At 38.9% G+C, this 11898-nt stretch overlaps 1 pseudogene across 1 annotated transcript; it reads right to left on the minus strand.

Annotated features, from left to right (window-relative positions):
* Nucleotides 1-9943: 9943 nt before the first annotated feature.
* On the minus strand, nt 9944-10542 carry LOC100395445 (large ribosomal subunit protein bL36m pseudogene; annotated as a pseudogene). Its single transcript, XR_013530905.1, has one exon. The product of XR_013530905.1 is annotated as a large ribosomal subunit protein bL36m pseudogene (transcript).
* Nucleotides 10543-11898: the final 1356 nt, after the last annotated feature.

An 11898-nucleotide genomic window follows, 5' to 3' on the forward strand; every position in this document is an offset into this window, starting at 1 on the left:
AAAACAGACTCATATCTTTAAAAAAAATTTTAGGACCAGGCGCAGTAGCTCATGCCTGTAATCACAGCACTTTAGGAGGCCGAGGTGGGTGGATCACTTGAAGTCAGGAGTTCAAGACCAGCCTGGCCAACATGGTGAAACCCCATCTACAAAAAATACAAAAATTAGCTAATTGTGGTGGTGTGCGCCTATAGTTCCAGCTACTTGGGAGGTTGAGGTGGGAGAATCACTTGAACCACTGTACTCCAGCCTGGGTGAAAGAATGAGACTCTCAAAAAAAAATTAAATCACTGGATAGGATTAACAACAGATTACACAATGGAGAAGAGAAGATCAGTGAATTAGAAGAAATAGAAACAGAAACTATCCAAAATGGAGCAAACAGTGACTATCATCATAAAGACAAAAGATGACAAGCGTTGGTAAGGAGGTAGAGAAAAAGGACACTTGTACACTGTTAGGGGGAATGTACAGTGGCCATTATGGAAAACAGTTCTGAGGCTCTTCGAAAAATTAAAAACAGGGCTACTTTAGATCTAGCAATCCCACTTCTGAGTACATATCCAGAGAAAAAAGAAATCAGTATCTCAAAGAGATATCTGCACTTTCACATTCATTACAACATGATTTACAATAGCCAAGATTTGGAAACAGTTTAAGTGTCCATCAACAGATAAAATTGTTAAAGAAATGATGAGATTTGTATATATTATATACATATACATAATAAAATATAGTTTGGTTTTTAGAAAAATAAGGAAATCCTGCCATTTGTGACAGAACCTAGAGGGCATTCTACTAAGGGAAATAAGCCAGATGCCAAAAGACAAACACCCCATGATCTCACCCCTATGTGGGATCCAAGAAAGTCAAATTCATAGACACCGAGAGCAGAATGACCATCACCAGGTACAGGAGTAGGCAGGGGGATCTGGATTAAAGGGCACAAACTTTCAGTTATGTAGGATGGATAAGTTTTAGACATTTAGCATTCAGCATGGGGGCTATCATTAATAATACTGTACTGTATACTTGAAATTTGCTAGAGTACATCTTAAGTATACTCATCACTAAAACAAATGTGAGCTATGTAGACATATGGACATACTAATTAGCTTACTGTAGTAATCAGTTCACCATGTGTGTATATCAGATATCATATTGTGCATATTAAATATACACACTTTCAATTTTTTTAATGGAGCAAAAGAGAGAAATAAAATATTGAATTTTTTTAAAAGGAACAGAACTTCCTTTACCTGCTAAATACTATCAAATAGGCTGGTATACATGTAATTAGAATCTCAGAAGGAAAATAGGAAATATACACATATGTGTATTTTTGGGGTTGGTTTGGTTTGGTTTGTTTTGAGATGGAGTTTCACTCTGTCACCCCGGCTGGAGTAATAGTGCAATCTCAGCTCACTGCAGCCTTCATCTCCCATGTTCAAGTGATTCTCCTGCCTCAGCCTCCTGAGTAGCTGGGATTATAGGCACCCACCACCACACCTGACTAATTTTTGTAGTATTAGTAGAGACAGGGTTTTGCCATGTTGGCCAGGTTGATCTTGAACTTCTGACCTCAGGTGATCCACCCACCTCGGCCTCCCAAAATGCTGGGATTAGAGGCATGAGCCACCGTGCCTGGCCATTTTTGGGAGGAATAATGGCTGATAATTTTTCAAGTTTGATGAAAACTATAAACTCACAGATCCAAGAACAACTTTGAGATTCATAAAAATCAAATTTATTTTTCCCATTTTTAATATACAATTTTCAGTATTTTAACACAATATTTTTTGCATTATACAATGCAAAAAAACCCCACAAAATATATCATTTGTCTGATAACAATGGCTAAATTAGTCATGCTGCTAATTTACTCCCAAGGCTTTTTTAGCATATCTGAAATATCTTTTAAAATTGAATTATTGAAAACTAGAGTTAAACAGAAAATCTTAAAAGAGGCAAAAGAAACCCACACATATTAGATAAGGAAGAACAAAGATAAGCAATAATGACAGCTTCTTGTCAGAAATTACGCAGTCCAGAAGACAATGAAATTATGTCTTCACAGAGATGAAAGGGAAAAAAACTGTCAACCTAGAATTTTATACCCAAATAAAATATCTTTCTCAAGTGAATTTAAAATAAAGACTTTCTCTGATGAATAAAAATAGAGGACGTATCACCAATAGACTTTTACTATAAGAAAAGCTAAAGAAGGCCTTCACACAGAGGAAAAATGATACCAGATAAAAACCTAGATTTACACAAATGAATAATAAGCACTAGAAATAAGACATATGTAGGCAAATGTAAAAGCCATATTTTTTTTTGTAGAGTTGCAATCTTGCAAGATTGCCCAGGCTAGTCTTGAACTCCTGGCCAAAAGTGACACTCCCACATTGGCCTCCCAAAGTGCCAGGATCATAAGCATGAGCCACTGCACCCAAAGACATTTTTATCTTTAATTTCTTTAAAACAACAATTGTAACAATATGTTGTGATGTTTATGACAAAGGTAGAAGTGAAACACATGACAATTATATAAAGTATAAGAGGATAAATGGAAGTATGTCATAAGGTTATCACATTATACATGAAGCAGTCCAATATTATTTGATGGTCAGCTGTGATAAGTTGAGGATATCTATTGTAAACTCTAGAGAAACAACGCCAAAGGTAAGATATATAGCTAATAAGCCAATGATGGAGAATAAAATTAAATCCTAAAAAATTAATAATTCAAAAAAGAAAAGAAAAGGGGGGAAATATTTAAAAACATTTAAATTTAACAATGTTAATAATTACATTTAATATAAATGATATAAACACTACAATTAAAAGGCAAAGTTTGCAAGTTTGTATTTTTTTTTTTATGTATATGGGGTCTCACTATGTTGGCTAGGTTGGTCTTGAATTCCTGGCCTCAAGCAATCCTTTCACCTTGGCCTCCCAAAGTGCTAGAATTATAGGCATAAGCCACTGCACCTGGCCTAGGCTTTATTTTTAAAAAACAGTATCCAACCATTAGTTGTATATAAGAAATTCATCTTTAATATAAAGATGTAGAGAATAATTGAACACTTAAATATAAGAAAATAAACATTTATCTTTACACAAATAGTAACTCAAATTTGATTCGAGAACTAAACATAAAGGCTAAAACTATAAGTCCACTAAGAAAAAATATTTACTTCCTTAGAGTAGGCACAGAGTTCTTAAGCCACAAAAAGTACAGGCCATAAAAGAAAAATTTTGACTTAATCAAAATTAAAGTTTTCTGTACTTCAGAAGTCACAGTTAAGAAAATAAAAAGGCAATTCTCAAGCTGTAAGTTATTTCACTGTATTCTAACACAGAACTTGTAGCCAGATAACATAAAGAACACTCACATCCCCCTCTCCCAGTGGTGGCACCAGTGGCAGTGGTGAAAAAAATAAAAATAAATGAGTAAAAATTAAATTTAAATTTAAGCAAAGAACCTCTGCAAATATTTTTGTTTTTATACAGTGTCTCACTCTGTTACCCAGGCTGGAGTGCAGTAGCACAATCTTGGCTCACTGCAACCTCCACCTCCTGGGTTCAAGCAATTCTCTTGCCTCAGCCTCCCCAGTAGCTGAGATTACAGGCGCATGTCACCACGTCCAGCTAATTTTTTTTTTTTTAATTTTTAGTAGAGACGTAGTAGAAACAGAGTTTCATCATGTTGGCCAGTCTGGTTCTGAACTCCTGACCTCAGGTGATCCACCCACCTTGGCATCCCAAAGTGCTGGGATTACAGGTGTGAGCCACTGCACCCAGCTCCCTGCAAATTGTTAAGACTACAAACAACTCAATAAAAAATGAGCAATCACTTCCAAAATAAGATATGTTCATGGTCAATGAGCTCATGAAAAAATGCTCAGCATAAATTAGTCATCAATAAAATGCAAATTAAAACTACAATGAGATACCACTACACAACCACTCAAATTGTTAAAATCTAAAAGACCGACAATGATGAGCAACTAGAACTCTCATATATTGCTGGCATGAATGTGAAATGTTACAACCACTTGGGAGGCTGGTATGGCAATGTCTTACAAAGTTAAACATATAGTTATGATATAACTCAACAATTTTACTTCTGAATAGTAATCCAAGAGAAATGGAAATATGTATCCACACAAAGACCTAATACATGAATGTTCATAGCAGCTTTAGTCATGGTAGCCAAATTTAGAAACAGCCCGCTGAATAGATAAGCAAATTGTAATGTAACGTGTTGTCTACCTCAAGAAAGCAAAAGTATAGGGCAAAACATACCACCCATAGTGCGTCACAAAATGCACTTTTTTTTTGAGACAGAGTCTCACTCTATCCTCAGGCTGCAGTTCAGTTCACTGCAATCTCCACCTCCCAAGTTCAAGTGGTCCTCCTGCCTCATCCTCCTGAGTAGCTGGGATTACAGGCATGCACCACCATGCACAGCTAACTTTTATATTTTTAGTAAAGATGGGGTTTCACCATGTTGGCCAGATGGTCTCGATCTCATGACCTTGTAATCCACCCGCCTCAGCCACCGAAGTGCTGGGATTACAGGCTTGAGCCACCACGCCCGGCCCACAATATGTACTTCTATTAGTCAGCATTTACTGCAATAAACTATTCTTAATAAGACTTCTGTTCATAAATGTTCTGGTATGCATTCTTTATAATGAAGTGTTAATACATCACATCTTATTTATTTTAGCAAATCAGTATATTTTCTGTATTTAATTATCAAAATAATGTAGTTTTAAAAATTTATTTGCAAATATGCTTTTTCCATTTGGCACTATGGTTTGTTGCCTACCTAGCTGAATATATAATATCTGCTTATCCTAAGGCTGTCGATGTACTTAATTTGCTTAAGTGCTAATTTTAAGTAAAGTGCTGTGTATATGAATTTGAATTTTGGAGGTGCTTGATCTATCAACAAAGGAAAATTAGGAATTTCATTATTATGAAATGCTCTTAGAAATCTTAATTGTGGGCTGGGCATGGTGGCTCACGCCTGTAATCCAAGCACTTTGGGAGGCCAAGGTGGGCAGATCACCTGAGGTCAGGAGTTCAAGAACAGCCTGGCCAAGATGGTGAAACCCCATCTCTACTAAAAGTACAAAAATTATCCCAGCATGGTGGTGGGCACCTATAATCCCAGCAACTTGGGAGGCTGAGGCAGGAGAATTGCTTGAACCCAGGAAGCGGAGGTTGCAGTAAGCCAAAATCACGCCATTGCACTCCAACCTGGGTGACAACAGTGAAACCCTGTCTCAAAATAAATAAATAAAAAGATGCAAGAAGTCTTAATTGTGTTTGTTTTTAAAAAAATGTTAAATTTCATGATCAAGTAGGATTCATCCCGGGGATGCAAGGCTGGTTCAACATACACAAGTCTATCAATGTAATTCACCACATAAACAGAACCAAAAACAAAAACCACATGATTATCTCAATTGACACACAGAAGGCATTTGACAAAATTCAACAACCCTTTATGCTAAAAACCCTCAATAAACTCGGTATTGATGGAACGTATCTCAAAGTAATAAAAGCTATTTATGACAAACCAACAGCCAATATCATACTGAATGGGCAAAACCTGGAAGCATTCCCTTTGAAATCCGGCACTAGACAAGGATGCCCTCTTTCACCACTCCTATTCAATATAGTACTGGAAGTTCTAGCCACAGCAATCAGGCAAGAAAAAGAAATAAAGGGTATTCAAATAGGAAAGGTGGAAGCCAAATTGTCTCTATTTGCAGACGACATGATAGTATACCTAGAAGACCCCATCGCCTCAGCCCAAAAACTCCTGAAACTGATAAGCAACTTCAGCAAAGTCTCAGGATATAAAATCAATGTGCAAAAATCACAAGCATTCGTCTACACCAATAACAGACTTAAAGAGAGCCAAATCAAGAACAAACTGCCATTCACAATTGCTACAAAAAGAATAAAATACCTAGGAATACAACTCACAAGGAATGTAAGGGACCTCTTCAAGGAAAACTACAAACCACTGCTCAACGAAATCAGAGAGGACACAAACAGATGGAGAAACATTCCATGTTCATGGTTAGGAAGAATTAATATCGTGAAAATGGCTATACTGCCCAAAGTAATTTACAGAATCAACATTAACCCCATCAAGCTACCACTGACTTTCTTCACAGAACTGGAAAAAACCACCATGAACTTCATATGGAACCAAAAGAGAGCCCGCATAGCCAAGTCAATTCTAAGCAAAAAGAACACAGCGGGGGGCATCACACTACCGGATTTCAAACTATACTACAAGGATACAGTCATCAAAACAGCATGGTACTGGTACCAAAACAGAGATATAGACCAATGGAACAGAACAGAGGCATCGGAGGCAACACAAAATATCTACAACCATACAATCTTTGATAAACCTGACAAAAACAAGCAATGGGGAAAGGATTCCCTGTTTAACAAATGGTGTTGGGAAAACTGGCTAGCCATGTACAGAAAACAGAAACTGGACCCCATCCTGACACCTTACACTAAAATTAACTCCAGATGGATTAAAGACTTAAACATAAGACCTGGCACGATAAAAACCCTAGAAGGAAATCTAGGCAAAACCATCCAGGACATAGGAGTAGGCAAGGACTTCATGAACAAAACACCAAAAGCATTGGCAACAAAAGCCAAACTAGACAAATGGGACCTAATGAAACTCCACAGCTTCTGCACGGCAAAAGAAACAGTCACTAGAGTGAATCGGCAGCCAACAGAATGGGAAAAAATTTTTGCAGTTTACCCATCTGACAAAGGGCTGATATCCAGAATTTACAAAGAACTCAAACAGATTTACAGGAAAAAAACAAACAAGCCCATTCAAAAGTGGGCAAAGGATATGAACAGACACTTTACGAAAGAGGACAGATATGAGGCCAACAATCATATGAAAAAATGCTCATCGTCACTGGTCATCAGAGAGATGCAAATCAAAACCACATTGAGATACCATCTCACGCCAGTTAGAATGGCGATCATTAAAAAATCTGGAGACAACAGATGCTGGAGAGGATGTGGAGAAAAAGGAACACTTTTACACTGTTGGTGGGAGTGTAAATTAGTTCAACCATTGTGGAAGACAGTGTGGCGATTCCTCAAGGCCTTAGAAATAGAAATTCCATTTGACCCAGCAATCCCATTACTGGGTATATATCCAAAGGACTATAAATCGTTCTACTATAAGGACACATGCACACAAATGTTCATTGCAGCACTGTTTACAATAGCAAAGACCTGGAATCAGCCCAAATGCCCATCGATGATAGACTGGATTGGGAAAATGTGGCACATATACACCATGGAATATTATGCAGCAATCAGAAATGATGAGTTTGTGCCATTTGTAGGGACATGGATGAATCTGGAGAGCATCATTCTCAGCAAACTGACACAAGAACAGAAAATGAAACACCACATATTCTCACTCATAGGCGGGTGATGAAAAATGAGAACACATGGACACAGGGAGGGGAGTACTAAACACTGGGGTCTATTGGGGGGAAAAGGGGAGAGCCAGTGGGAGGGGGAGGTGGGGAGGGAAGCCTGGGAAGAAATGCCAAATGTGGGTGAAGGGGAGAAAGGAAGCAAAACACACTGCCATGTGTGTATCTATGCAACTGTCTTGCATGTTCTGCACATGTATCCCAAAACCTAAAAAGCAATAAAAAATTAAAATATATATATATATATTACTGACATATCACTACATTTTTAAAATTCTGTATCACAAAAATTTTGCAAGTTCAAAAAAGATGTTACATTTGTGTGTATGGAAATAATTAAGGTACATCATGATTGTAGTTTAAAAGTTGTACATGATATTTTGTTTGTTCTGAATGATCTATTCCCCATCACAAAGCAAGCGTGAATAAAATTAGGTTAAATGTAGCATGTGGCATCACAGTCTCTTAGAATTTATCTATTTTATTTTAGTGAATACTGTCTGTATCTTCAGTTCTCCTATTTGAAAAAAAAAAAAAAAGATAAATAAAACATGGCCAGTGGCCAGAATCTCACTTCTACAAAGATTATGACAGGACATTTGGAATGATGGAAGTATTCTTGTTGTTATTTTGGTTTTTGTGTTTTGTTTGTTTGTTTGTTTGTTTTTGAAACAGAGTTTCACTTTGTTGCTGAGGCTGGAGTGCAGTGGCACAGTCTCTGATCTCAGCTCACTGCAACTTCCACCTCCTGGGCGCAAGCACAGCTTCCCAAATACCTGGAACTACAGGTGCACACCACCACGCACAGCTAATTTTTTGTATTTTTAGTAGAGAAGGGGTTTCGCCATGTTGGCCACGCTGGTCTCAAACTTCTGACCTCAAGTGATCCACCTGCCTTGGCCTCCCAACGTGCTGGGATTACAAGCATGAGCTACCACATCTGGCCAGAAATGTTTCATATGTTGATTGTGGTGTTGGTTACATCTGTGTAAGCATTTGTCAGAGTTCATTGACCTGTACACTTACAGTGGTGCATTATATTGTGTGTAAATTATACCTTAGCTAGGCATGGTGGCACATGCCTGTAACCCAAACAGTTTGGGAGGCTAAGGCAGGAGGATCACTTGAGGCCAGGAGTTCAAGACCAACCTGGGCAACATCGTGAGACCCCCCCCATCTCTGCAAAATTAAAAAATTAAAATTCTTTGGTGTAAATTATACCTTAATAAAGCTGATTTAAACAGGAAAAAAAATGAGGACAGACTTTAATTTCTAAGTAGGATGGAGTAGTTTGAAGTAAGACATGCTTCTGCTCAGAACAACTAGAATGACATATCAATTATTTGAATCATATTTTAAAGGTATTGGAGACCTGTGAAAGCAATAAAGATTGAGCAAATAAAATTCCAGAGAAAGAAGAATTTTTCAGACAAAATTGGAGTCTCCTCAGGTCTCTCTGGGGTCATTTGCAAATTCTGAGTATGATCTAATGTTTGTGAATCTGGGCTTGGCCCAGACAAGGGTCACCTCTGAGACCCAAAGAACCCAGCTGCGCTTGTGGAAGTTGTGTGAGGGTTGAGGGATCAGCTAGAGATTTGAGAAGCCTTAAGAAACTGATCTCCCACTTAAGACATTTGCTTAATGACACAGCTTGGCTGATTGTGGGGGGGCTAAACATTTGGTTGGTGCAAAAGTCATTGTGGTTTTGTTATTAAAAGTAATGGCAAATCATTTTGCACCAGCCTAATAACTAAGCTAACACCTCAGAAATCAGAGTTGAACTTCCCATGGTATCCAGGTGACAAAGTTCCATCAGCGAGAGGGGCGTTGAAAACAACAGATAAAATTTGAAAGCTCTACCCTGAATCTCCCCTGGGGCATTTGCCAATCTAGACTCAGATACAGACTGAGAACTCACTTTTTTTTTTTTTTTTTTAATTTTTTATTGGATTATAGGTTTTGGGGTACATGAGCAGAGCATGCAAGACAGTTGCGTAGGTACACACATGGCAGTGTGCTTTGCTTTTCTTCTCCCCTTCACCCACATTTGGCATTTCTCCCCAGGCTATCCCTCCCCACCTCCCCCTCCTACTGGCCCTCCCCCTTTCCCCCCAATAGACCCCAGTGTTTAGTACTCCCCTTTCTGTGTCCATGTGTTCTCATTTTTCATCACCCACCTATGAGTGAGAATATGCAGTGTTTCATTTTCTGTTCTTGTGTCAGTTTGCTGAGGATGATGTTCTCCAGATTCATCCATGTCCCTACAAACGACACAAACTCATCATTTCTGATTGCTGCATAATATTCCATGGTGTATATGTGCCACATTTTTCCAATCCAGTCTATTATCAATGGGCATTTGGGTTGATTCCAGGTCTTTGCTATTGTAAACAGTGCTGCAATGAACATTCGTGTACATGTGTTAGAATGTTTAGAAACGAGATGACGCAATGTCTTCTGTAGTTCCTCATCTGAACTGAAAAGTGATAGGTAACCTTTAGGGCGTTTGCCTCCAGTCACTCTCCTGACTCCTTGATGTGATAATTCCGTAAGATACAACCACTCACCATGACGAGAATGTGCGGGACTCTGGAGGGAAAGGGACTATCTACATCTGTCTCTGCTTGTGCCTCGGGTGGGTTTTACAATAGATGTACCACCGGCCCCGCCTCTTCACCCGGTAACAGTCCTTGCAGCGCTTCTTCAGGACACCCTTGGTTTTGAACCCCAGCGCAGGCAGCATGTGAGGCAGAAGGCTGGGTGAGAGAAAGGACCGCACTCCTGCCCCGGGTTCCACAGCCACGGGGGCAGCACCTCCAAGGGATCCCAAGAGAAACGTGGAGAGGGCTGGAGGCTTCAGTGTGTGACGACTGAGATACAGCAGAGGGTTCACCATTTTCCTTATTAAAAGAGTTGCCATGTCGTGGCGAATCTGAGAACACAGCGCCGGCACCTAGCCCCGCGCCCTCAGCCCGCGCCTGCACTCCCGTGTACCCGCCGGGACGCGGACGCCGCTGCCAGGAAGGAAAATGGCGGCCCACTTTTTTTTTTTTTAAAGACAGAGTCTCATTCTGTTGCCAAGGCTGGAATGCAGTGATGCAATCTCAGCTCACGGCAACCTCTGCCTGCTAGATTCAAGCAATTCTCCTGCCTCAGCCTCCCGAGTAGCTGGGATTACAGGCATGCACCACCATGCCTGGCTAATTTGTGTACTTTTAGTAGAGACAGGGTTTCACCATGTTGGCAAGTCTGGTCTTGAACTACTGACCTCAGGGAATATACCCACCTTAGCCTCCCAAAGTGCTAGGATTACAGGTGTGAGAACTCAGATTTTACTGTAGGGAAAAGTCTGCTGCCAGATTTCAGAGAAAACACCAAGAATTTTGGTAATCACCTGAAGTAGTGATAATTGAATATAGTGAGGAAATCGGAAATTTGGGAGTTCTCAAATACAAATTTGAGCTTCTTATCAAGAAATGCCTAGATTCTTACACTACATGGAGTCATAGCTAAAGAATTAAACTGAAAAGCTCTTTTTTGTTGTTTTTTGGGGTTTTTTTTAACAACAACAACAAAAAACCTTGAAGATAGGAAGCTCTTTAAAAGAGCATGCAAATTCCCAATTTTTACATAATGAAGAGGCAAAGCATCATAAGGCTTTTATATGAATGCTGTCAATAGCCATACCTTAGGAATGTGAGTAAATGTGAGCAAATGGAAATAGACTAAATCTTGTAAATTTTGCAAATAAGCTCTGACCACACTCAGTACCAGCTCAGATTAAGGTGATTAACTGCACAACTGTCTAATACAGAAAAAAAATCATCTAAAGCAACAAGGCTTAATGCAATTAAAAATTATGAGACATGTTTAGGTGCAATAAATGTGACTATTAATCAACAAAAACAATATCAGATTTAAGCAAACAGATGGTCCACATATTGGAGATAATAGACAAGGGCTTTAAAGTAACTAAAATATCTTTCCTCAAATAATTTGGGGCTGTGCATTTTGGTTGGCACCCAGGGACTGCACAGACTCTTGACTTGGTTATGGCTCTCTCTACTGCAGAAGCTTCTCCAGCAGCAGCAGAAGAAACTTTAAAGGCAAATAACTGTTTCCTCCATCCCCTTTGGACCCAGACATTTAAGAAAATCTTTGATAGGTCTAACTGCAGAGATAACCAAACAGAATTTTCAATGATCACACACAAAAGGAATAAATACTCTACAAAAAGTAATTTGAGAAAGTCACAAATGTACTCCAAGAATGTTATGAAGGAAAAAAAAAGAAAGTCACAAATGGATGCTCTGATCCTCAGTGAGCAAAATCAACAAACTCTGAGGAATTAGAGAATCATGTTTTCCTAATTACCACATTA

This window comes from Callithrix jacchus, chromosome 22, assembly GCF_049354715.1.
Source record: "Callithrix jacchus isolate 240 chromosome 22, calJac240_pri, whole genome shotgun sequence".
Classification (NCBI taxonomy): Eukaryota; Metazoa; Chordata; class Mammalia; order Primates; family Cebidae; genus Callithrix; species Callithrix jacchus.